General features: G+C 34.8%; 1 protein-coding gene across 2 annotated transcripts in view; it reads right to left on the reverse strand.

Moving 5' to 3' along the window:
- SAMD9 (sterile alpha motif domain containing 9) overlaps window positions 1–11,298 on the reverse strand; it is a 28,898-nt gene that overhangs the window by 8,954 nt on the left and 8,646 nt on the right. Inside the window, exon 1 of one of the 2 annotated variants that reach the window (XM_006911897.3) lies at window positions 5,617–5,900. The exons of the other annotated variant lie outside the window; for it this stretch is intronic. The gene's annotated coding sequence lies outside the window, so the exon portion shown is untranslated. Of the gene's footprint in view, window positions 1–5,616; window positions 5,901–11,298 lie in introns of those variants that run through there. 2 annotated transcript variants of the gene reach the window in all.

Below are 11,298 nucleotides of genomic sequence, written 5' to 3' on the forward strand. Positions count from 1 at the left end.
TACTCAATGTGATGTGACCTTTTAAAAGGAAAAAGCTATATATCACATTCAAACTTTGGAGATAATTAGCCTGAGATTGGCTGAAATTCCAATACTAAGCTGAGAGACTTATTAAACAAAGTTTGGAAGAAAAGAATAAATAAGGTAAGCCCCTTTTGTGGGACTACACAAAACTACATCAAAGGTCACAATTATCAGAATGAAAAGGCAAGCTATGGAATGAGAGAATATATTTGTGAATTATATAACTGGTAATATCCATAATATAGTAAAAACTCCAACAACTCTACAACAACAAAAGAAATAACCCAATGTAAAACTGAGCAATGGATTTGAATAGACATTTCTCCAAAGATGATATACAATGACCCACAAACAAGATGCTCAACATCACTAATCATAAGAGGAAAGCAAACAAAAACCACAATGATGTATCATTTCACATCTGTTATAACTACTAAAAAAAAAAAACTACCTTGAAAATAACAAGTATTGGCACAGATGTGGAGAAATAGGAAGGAACTCTTGTGCATTGTTAGTGAGAATGTAAAGTGGTGCAACCTACATGACCTACTCTAAAATGATGGTTAAAGTTCTCTAAACAGAAAGGGAATGGTAAGAAAAGGAACCTTGGAACATTAGGAAGAGAAAAATAACATGGTAAGCAAAAATACTGGTAAATATTGATTTTCTAAATTATGTTTGATTGTTAAAGTACTATCTGATATGGGTTTGAATATATGTAGTGGAAATACTTAAAATAAATATATCATAAGTGGATAGGGTAAGGGGATATATGGGAAGAAAGATTTCTACACTTTGCTCAAATACAACAACACACTTAGGCTGTCATAAATTATGAATATATAATGTAACATCTAGAGCATCTGTTAGAAAAAGCTGTACAAAATGATACACAAAAAAAACTGCAGATAAAAGTGGAATTGTAAAAAAATTTCAAATAATGAATAGGAAGTCAGGAAACTAAGACAGAGAAATTAAAAACAGAGAACAAACAGAAACAAAAAATAAAATGGTAGATATAAGTATTAATATATCAATAACCACATTAAATATAAATAGCCTAAATGCAGAAATTAAAATATAGAATTGTTAGACTGGATTAAAAACATGACATAAGTATACCTCATCTATAAGACACTCCCTTGAAGTAGAATAATAGGTAGGTTGAGAGTAAAAGTATGGATAAAGGTATATAATAAAAATTTTAATTAATAAGTACAGGAGTTGCTATGTCAGATAAAGTAGACTTCAGAGCAAAGAAAATTACCAGAGACTGAGTAATGTTATATTATGATAAAAGGGTCAATCCAAAAAGGTAACACAGCAATCCTAAAAGTGTATGCTTTAAACCAGAATTTGCAAAATATTTAATCGCTGAGAGAACTTTTCAGTTTCAGACTAATCTAATTACAGTTTGCTATTTCAACACATTTCTTTTAGCAATCGGTAGAAGAACTAGACAGAATATTAGTGAGGACATATATAGAAGAATTCAACACCATCAACTAACAGATTTCAAACCACAGACACTCTATCCAACAACAGCAGAATAGCATTCTTTTTAAGTGCCTATGATAGACCATATCCTAAATGATAAAACAAACTTCAACAAATTTAAAAGAATTGAAATCATGCAGAATATATTTGCCAACCACAATGGAATCTTATAAGAAATTAATAACAGAAAGGTAAGAGGAAAACACTAAAAGCACACATTTCTAAATAATTCATGGACCCAAAAAAAGTCTCAGGTAAAATAAAAAAATACACTGCAGTGACTGGAAATGAATATACAATATATAAAAATTTATGAGACACAGTCAAAGCAGTATTAAAAGGAAAATTTATAGCAATAAATGCATATATTAGAAAAGAAGAAAATTTCAAAATAATAAGCTCTTGCCACAAAGACCTAGAAAAATTTGAAAAAGAAGAGCAAAATAAGCCAAAAACAAGCAGAAAGAAATAATAAAGACTAGAAATCAATTAAGTTGAAAACAAATATAATGGAGAAAGTTATATAATAAAATGAAACAAAGATCTGTTTCCTTGAAAAGATCAGTAAAGTTGACAAACTCCTAGCAAGACTGAAAAAGATAAAAAAGAAGACACATTTACCAATATCATTTGACTTTGGGTGGTGAATATACAATGCAGTATACAGAGAATGTATTATTGAATTGTACACTTGAAACCTACATAATTTCATTAACCAGTGTCACCTCAATAAATTTAATTAAAGAACTGAAACAGTGGATATCATTTTGAAACTTTTAGACTTAAAATGGACAATAAAGGAATATTATTCACACATAAATTTGACAACCCAAATGAAACGGACCAATTCCTCAAAAAAAAAAAACAAACCAATCTTCCACAACTCACTCAATATGAAATGAAATGAGTATCTTGAAGAGATCTCTGCACTGCTATATTTACTATAGCATTTTCACATATGGAAACAATCTAAGCATCCATCAAAAGATGAATAGATAAAGAAGATGTGATATGTATATACACACAGTGTAGTATACAATGTGGTACACACACACATGTATATATAATGGAATATTACTTAACCATGAGAAAGAAGGAAGTCTGCCATGAAGGATATTATGTTAAGTGAAATAAGAAAAAGAGAAAGACAAATACTGTATGATCTCATTTATACGTAGAATCTAAAGAAAAAAAAGTGAAATTTATAGAACAGTGGATTCCAGGGGCTGAAGGGGGAAGGGGCAGGTAGATGTTGATCAAACTATACAAATTTGCAGTTATGTAAGATGAATGTCTAGACATCTGATGTACAAGCTTGAGGACTAACCTTGGCCTACCGGGAGGAAAAGAAACTAGTGGGGCTTTTGATAGTCACATGGATGGATGTGATGAATTGGAATCTAGAAGTGCTCCAAAATCTTTAACCGTCATGGAAGTGCAAAGTATAACTACAGTGAGATAATACTACATACCTAGCAAAATGACTAAAATTAAAGCCTGGTAATACCAAATGTTGATGATGAGGTGGAGTCCATAGAACACTCATACATTTCTGGTGAAATTATAAATTGTTTCAGCCAAAACTATTTGATAGTTTTAATTACGTTAAATGTGCCTGTAACAATAGAAAACATATTGTAGGATTTCATTTATATGGAGTTCAAGAACAGACAAATTAATCTATTGTAGTAGAAGTCAGAATAGTGGTTACCTTTTGGTAGGAAGATATTTTCTGGGAAGTGGAACGAGGAAAACTAATGGTGTGATAAAAATATTTTGTGAAAACAAATAAAAGAAACCTTATTCAAAATGGAGCTGGGAAGCCATGAAGGGAGAGTTCTCAAGCACTTGTTTTTTATAACAAACAAGAAGAAGGAAGATTTCTTCCCTGCTGACTCATACTGAGATCAACAATAGCAACTGCCTTCCACTTGCTGCCAATAAGAAACTGCCACGACCTGGTACTCTTGTTCCCCACCAATGGGCTCCTGTTAAAACAGCCCTCCCCAATATCCTCCAAGAATCCCCCCCATAAGCTGACCTCCCTTTGTCTCTTTTGACTTGCCTATGGCTTGCTATAGTTTGCATGTCCCAAATTGCAATTCCTCTGCTATATCCAAATAAAGTGATTTGCTGCTCAATAACCTTTGTTCAATTTTTTTTGTTCAATTTTTAAGATTGATAATTTGATCTCATCAGTGGTTATGCTGATGAACACATAACAATCTCATAGAAGTGTACCCTTAAAATTTATTCATTTCATATAAATTATACTTTATTTAAAAAGCCAATGATACCTTCAAAATACATGATAAACAAATGAATGAAATAAAAGAGGTACTCGCATAGAAAAAGATGACAGTATGTTACCAAATAAAGATAATTCAATTCTGGGCATCTGAAGTCCTAAAGTTTTACTAGAGATTTATTATTGCAGCCTCAGATTATGGGAATAGCTTGTTTTTACAAGCCACCATTGATTCATACTGGTTTTATAGTTGTCTAAAACTTGATCCCACCCTCCTTTAATAACTACTATCTGAGTCATTTCCATGTGTCCATTTGCTAAGCCTCATCTACTCTACTCTATAAAAGTACAGCTCACTTCGGTTGCACCAACAGTATTGTAACACTTAAAGCAGGGGGTACCTGGATCCTTCTGCTCCTGGCAGGATTCAGGCTCCTGAGTCCTCATACCTAGAATTCTTATGCCCTATCTCTTGCCCCATCCTACCAGTGTAGTTCTCCCAGAGTCTCCCTGACATTGTCACAGTTTTACAAACTCAGCCCTTGTCTCCTAAATGATACCTCAAAAATCAGATTATGAGACTGAGTGGTGAATTATTTCATTTATGCATGAGCTGCATACCATATACATATAATACAAACATAAAGCCAGGTGGATGGGGACCTGGGCCTGAAAGTTTGTTTGGGAGTGTGAGCAAATAAAAAAGGACTGACTTTTGACTGTATTCTCTAAATAGAGAAAATATCTTTAAATTATGGTTGAATAGCTTGCACTTTACATTGCTTCCTTTAAAGCCTTTATCCGAGACTTGTTGGCTGTGCCTTTCAAAACGTACTTTAAAAAAACTGTTGAAGATGATACTCTTGGAGAATATATGCTAGAGAAATGATTTCTATTTAACATCTGTGCTTTGCCCATTTATGCTACTGTTCAGAAATATTTCACATATTTCTTTATACCCTCCCTTGTTCCAGAATAGTTTTCAGAAAGTGATCCTGGATCATACATATATGAAAACCCTTGGGTAAAGAAATCGGGGGGAAGGCTAATTAAGGGGAAGGAAGCTAGGAGGGGGTTAGGCCATGGAGTAAAGTTAGTGCCTAAAATAACTATTTTCAATTTCATATACTATACTAGAAGCGGCCTAAAATTTTGGTTCTGAGCATCTTAGCAACCAGTATAAAAAAGAAAACAATTTGTTACACAATCGAACCCACATATATTTATTAACTGTAGGGTTAAATGTAAGGTTCGTTAGCTTTTCTAAAAAGAGTTGCAGATCAGGTATTACCTTGGAGGCAGTCAGATTTTAACCCAGGTATTTAGCAGAAGCATATAGCTGCCATAATTTCAAGGACTTCCTGTAGCAGCCTGTCTGTCTCTCTCTGCCTTTGTCTCTACCACTGTCTCTTTTTTTGTCTCTCTGTCTCAGATCTGTCTGTCTCTATATATCATCTGACACTAATGTCTGAGAAGCTACCGGGGAGTTTTATTTTCCGGCAGCCACCTACTTCTTAGAGTAGGTGGTGGAAGGTATCTTTAATTAATGTAAAGTACATCTTTAAATTTTCATTATATGTTCTTTCTGAAGATGCTGCAGATTCCTTGGGGGATTTCATTAATAAAAGCGCCTTTAGTTTACGATGGCATCTTTTATTGGAATGTTATGACTCATTTTTCAACTATTATAAAGCAGATTCCTGTCACAGCAATGAATAGAATTTCTAAGCTTAAAAATATTATTTTTGGTTTTGGGGTATATTTCAATTTTCTAATTGAAAAGATTCCTTCCTATTCAATAACACGCTATAGGTAGTAATAATATTAATAATAAATATTGTACTTACTCAGATTGTCTTTCAAATTTCTTCTGCATAAATAAAGAGAAAACCATGTATTTTGGTGCAGAAAACATCTAACGTCTGTATTTTCTTCCTTCAGCGATGTTAGAGACAACCATTTCCTTTCTTTTTCTGTGGAAGTTTATTCTCTGCTTTACCTCAGTCTGAGCTTGAACTGGCTCAGAAACAACAGGGTGTGTCTCAGAAATGGCTGTGTTGAAAACTAGCAAGTCGGGGAAAGGTAGCCCGTTTTCAGTTTCGTTTCCTAGACTTGAATTTATAGAAATGACTGTTCTCTCTGAAATGCTTTTTTTTCCCTCCCCCAGTAAGCCCTTACTCTGCCACCTTCTGGTCTGTTTGGTTAAAATCCAGAGATTTCAAATCTGTTCTTTGCTTGAGAGTTTTGAGGACTGCCAAGAGCCCTGTCGTCTTAGCTACAGAAAAGCTCTGGGATATTCTGAGTAGATCCCTTGTGAACACTGGTTTTCACTGCTATTGGGAGCAGTATGAAGCAGCTTATTGTGGTATTTCACTGGCCTTCCAAGGTCGACTAACCATCCATCTCTGTTTTCCTAAAGTATAAAGTAATGGCCTTCAGAGACTCTTCTGAGCTCTCCACGAATGCTCAAGGCTCCTGGGTTAGTTCTGTAGGACAGACTAGGGTTACAGCCTCCCCATGGCCACAGTGCAGGGATTTATCTTTTTTAAGGTCAGTCTCAAGGCCAGGTAGAGAACTGTCTAAGTGAGAGCCACACAAATAGTTAACATTAAAAAAAAAAAATTAACAGTAAATGCTAACACTTATTGCGTGTGCTCATATAGCTTTTGGTTTTCACATTCCTCTGTTGATTCACACAGGTTTTTGAATGTTTATTAGGCATTTATTATGTACCAGGCGCTGTTGTAGGTACCTTATATTAACTTATTTACTCTTCATAACAGCCCTCTGAGGTAGATGCTTTATTATCTCCATTTTACAGCTGGAGAAACTGAAACACAAAGACATTAAATAATGTGACTATGTATGTTTAAGTGTTTACATGTATGTATATAAACGTGTATATGTATATACACACATATCTCTCTATATATATACTTTATTGGTTCTGTTTTTTGGAGAACCCTGACTAATTTGACCAGGGAACAAATGGCTTGGCAAACCGAAGTAACCCACACCCTAATCGAGATATAGAACATTTCTGTTATGGCATATCTCCCCTGTCCCTCATCACTCCTAACTACCCCTAGAGGAAACCACTCCTCTGATTTTTTTTTCACAGTAAATTACTTTGACCTGATCTAGACGTTCATATATATGGAATTGTATAGTATGTTCTCTTCTGTGGTATTTCTGTGCCTTCTTTTATTCAACATAATGTAATTGAGATTGGTTTTAGTGTTGCATGTATCAGTAGTTCATTTATTTTTAATGCTGAATAGTACTCTGTTTTGTTAGTATGACACAATTTATCTAATTTCCTTTAAATGGACATTGGAGTTATTTCCATTTTTGGCAGTCATACATGAAGCTGCTATGACTATTTTTGTACAAGTCTTTTTGCGGACATATGTTTTCATTTCTCTTAGGTAAATACCTTGGCATGGAATTGCTAGATTAAATAGGTGTGTGTTTAGCTCCATAAAACAATGTTGAGGCTTTGTTGAAATTTGTACGAGAAGCAATACTCTTTAAGGCGTGGTGGGTCTCTGTGTCAGGCCACTGTATAAGTCAAAATGAAATAGGAACTGGGTTTCATCTTACTTTGCCATTTTAGAAATAAAGAAATTGTGATACTCAGCACATCAGTATCAAGAATCTGAGGCTGCCAGGCGTTACAATTTTATACCCCTCCACCCACATCTAAGAGTAACAGGTAATATAGTTTAATTGGTACCCACGATACCTGCCCTGGTGTTAGAATGTCTAGTATGGTCTCACTGTCTTAGGAGTGGTCAGACATGGCAGCCATGAATAAATACTTATATTTTTACAATATCTGTAAGGAACATCATTTCAGAACTCTCAAGATGAGCCAGCAAAATGAATCTGTTTTATACATATTGAGGGGCAGTTAGAAATCTGATACATTTGGTTGAAAGAACAAGGTAAAATGACATTACGAGGGTAACATATGGATATTGTATTCTACCAGACAGATCTTGCTCCTTTGCACACAATTGAGATAGCTTTTAAATAATAGCAGACGTCATGGGCATTTCCTATGAACTCTGTAGCTATTACTAATTTTTCTTTCAGAATGGATCTATAGATTGTATTCCATGACTCACTTTGAATGCTGCTTTCCATTTTTCTAAGACTGTGAGAACAAGTTGGATCTTCCTGTGGCTATTTATGCCCAATACACATCTTCAGTCTTTATAACACAAGGCTCCTGGAAGAGCTGACTTTCTTCAGGAACTGGCTCGTGCCCTGTGAGCGTCAGATGTGACATTGTCAGCATCTGGAAGGCCCAGCTGTCCCACAGGGATTAGGAATGTTTGGAAAACAGTCTATATTCTACAGAATATATATATTTTTAAAAAGATTAGTTACTCAGAGCATTTAGGTATGCTTTATTTACCCAAGGGTTATTCAGCTTTAAGCAGAGACCTTTGACTTTTGACTTCCCTTTAAAAATTTATTCCTTCTTGTTACATTTCTCTTTGTTAAGAGTCTGGTAACCTTAAGTACTAGTCACATGATTATAAATTCCACATTGGGTGTGTATTTATATCATAGGTATTTCTAAACTAGTATACCAGTTATCCCTTCAGAAGGATACCAAGCTTAATGTAAATTTAATTTTCTTGAATCCAGTCTCTTTGTTTACCTAGTCCTATGTTTTGAGAAATATTGAGAATATTGTTAATATGGGAAAATAGAATGATTGTTCCCAAGGGATTTGGTGATCTGAAGGGTCTGTATATATCCACCCTTCCTGAGTTATTATAATGTGACTTCACAATGCTCGGTAGAAGCCGACCATGTTTAAAGATATTCTGGCTCTTACATCACTCATACATGCTCAAGAATAATATTTTCTCTTTCAAATAAGAATGAAAAATAAAACATTTCAAATTGTTTGAAGAAATATCCTGGGGTATAATTTTTTCCCAGTTTATATTTAATTCCGGCGTGAGTATGAAGTAAAAAGTCTGTGGGTTTGTTTTTTGTTTTACTTTCATCTAACTGTCCGGTTCTCTATTTCCAATGTGAGGACTAGTTTTTTAACTATTGAAGAAATATTGTGTTTATTTAAAAATTATATAAGTTGATGTAATGTATCTTAACTGCATGTGAAGATGAGTATGGGAAAAGGGGTAAATGATATAGAACGAGAAAACTAGGGTTGTGTGGTTAGCGGAAGGGGCTTGAATTAGAGTACCAGAAAATAAGTTTTTTTAATTGAAGAGTGAAATGGAGTAACAAAGATAGCCAGTGTTTAAATTCAGGAAGACCTAAACAAGACTGGTAAAATACACTGATCTTAGATCAACAAAACAATATTCATTTAGTGCTTCATTAGAATAAGTTGCCTTTAATTACTGGATAAAAAAATGTGGTATATTCATGCAATGAAATTTTAGACAATAAAAAGGAATGAAATACTGGTGCATGATACAACATGGATGAACCTCGAAAACATTATGCAAAGTGAAAAAAGCCATTCACCAAAGACTACATGTTGTATGACTCCAATTATATGAAATGTCCGGAATAGGCAAATCCATAGAGACAGAGAGAAGATTAGTGGGTGCCAGCGGCTTGGGGAAAGGGGTAAATGGTGATTGACTGCTAATGGGTACAGAGTTTCTTTTTGGGTGATGGGAGTGTTCTGAAATTGATTGTGCTGATGGTTGCACAATGAGGATATACTAAAAAACCATTGAATTGTATACTTTAAATGGGAGAACTTTATGGTATGTGAATTATCTCAATAAAGATGTTTAAATTTGTCTTCTAATAAGAGCCTACTGAGTGTTGGACATGTAACTCGTGCTATCCAATTTAATCCTCATCAGATGCTTGCAAACAAAGTTTATTTTCCTCATCTTACAAATGAGAAAACCAGAGTTCTAACTTACTTGTGTACACTGACTTGGTGAATGACTGGCACAGTTAGGCTTGCATTGAAAGCCTGTCTATTTTCTAAGTGTGAACTTTTTCCAGTGGCTGTCTTCATTTACCCTGTTTCCAAATTATAAGACCTACTGAGATAACCGTTGTTGAGCTGTTATCAGCTGTGAGTTAATTTACCTGTGTGGGTAGAGCTGGTGATTTATGGACAGACTATGTGGAGCCCTGAACAGGAGTTATCAAGGAGATAACTTGAGGGCACTGAGTCCTCATAAATAGGGAGTTGAGGAATGAGGTGGTAGAATTAACATGTAGTATTACAAATACCCAATCCAACAATTTCTTTTTTGACTTTGTTTTCCCTGATGGCAACTTAGAAAAAAGAGAAAAGGGAGTGAGTTTGAAGAAAAGAATCAGTTAAAAACTATTGTTTTTATTTTTTAATGGACTTCCCTGAGTAGAAATTGGATCCCAATATTTTTGAAATATAGATGGTGAAAATGGGATAAACTAGATTTAAGCCTAAGTTTTTTTGTTTTTCTGTAGGTAAAACATGAATTCACCTTTGAAGGAAGACTAAGCACTTGTTTTAGGGAAAGCATTTTAATGGGCTCTTTGATTCTAGAAGATAAACCAAAGAATCTCTTCTGAAATGGAGAATTGAACTTCTCTGCATAATAATGTAGAACCTTGTCTTTTTTGTTGAGTGAGGTGATATCTCTGCATTTTCTATTTTTTTTTTTTTCAGAAAAAAACATAATTCTTTCTGAGGACGTTAGAGGGTTTGTAGCCTAATCTGTGAGTCAAGGATTCCTGTTTAGGGCTTGTCTCATCTGGGAGAGTTGAGCAAGGGCCACCCTACGACATGGTTGTTGAAAGAGGGGCTGAGACGAGAGAAGCCCCCTAAGGAACCTTATAGAGGAGCTGGGGCTATAAACTCTGAGGACAGTCATCAATAACAGAAACATGTAACAGTTTTTCTTCTTTCTGTTCTAACTTTTCAAAAATCTTAATTAAAGCCTTTAGTTAAATCTTGCTGAACACTGTAGCCCAGTCTTAGCTGAGCTGTGAAGGATTAAGGGACAGGCTTATGTCCAAAAGCCTATGAACCATTCGAGGAGTGCAGCCCCTGGGAAGAGCCTGCTACCAGATGGACAGGTGGGCTGCAGAAGAGGAAAGCAGCAGCTTGGAGCAGTATCGGCAGCAGATGAATAAGATAGCAAATTTTACAATAAATTGTTTCAAGTTTTTGTATAAAAAGAGAAAGTTTTCAGGGAACTCCTGGTAATTAACTGAATCAAACTTTATTTTTTATGCTTATGAGGAGACAACTATTGCCCAAAGAGTCGGTGAAAAGAACCCTGAGAGGGAAAAGGACATCTTTATGACAAGAGGAATTGGGTTTGAAGCCTGGAATGTCGAAGTTACTTCAGAAGAAGATATAGAGAAATGGATAAGCAAATATATATTTGTGAAGTATTCGATTTAATTTATGTTAGCATGTGTTTCACTTTATAGGCAATAGATAGCTCTTAAAATCCAAGCTCTAGAATGCTGTTTGAGGCTGTCCTGGCTGGTGTAAGTCTAGGAACAAGTTTCTGCGATGGCAT

The sequence above is a fragment of the Pteropus alecto genome, unplaced genomic scaffold, assembly GCF_000325575.1.
Source record: "Pteropus alecto unplaced genomic scaffold, ASM32557v1 scaffold21, whole genome shotgun sequence".
In the NCBI taxonomy this organism is placed as follows: domain Eukaryota; kingdom Metazoa; phylum Chordata; class Mammalia; order Chiroptera; family Pteropodidae; genus Pteropus; species Pteropus alecto.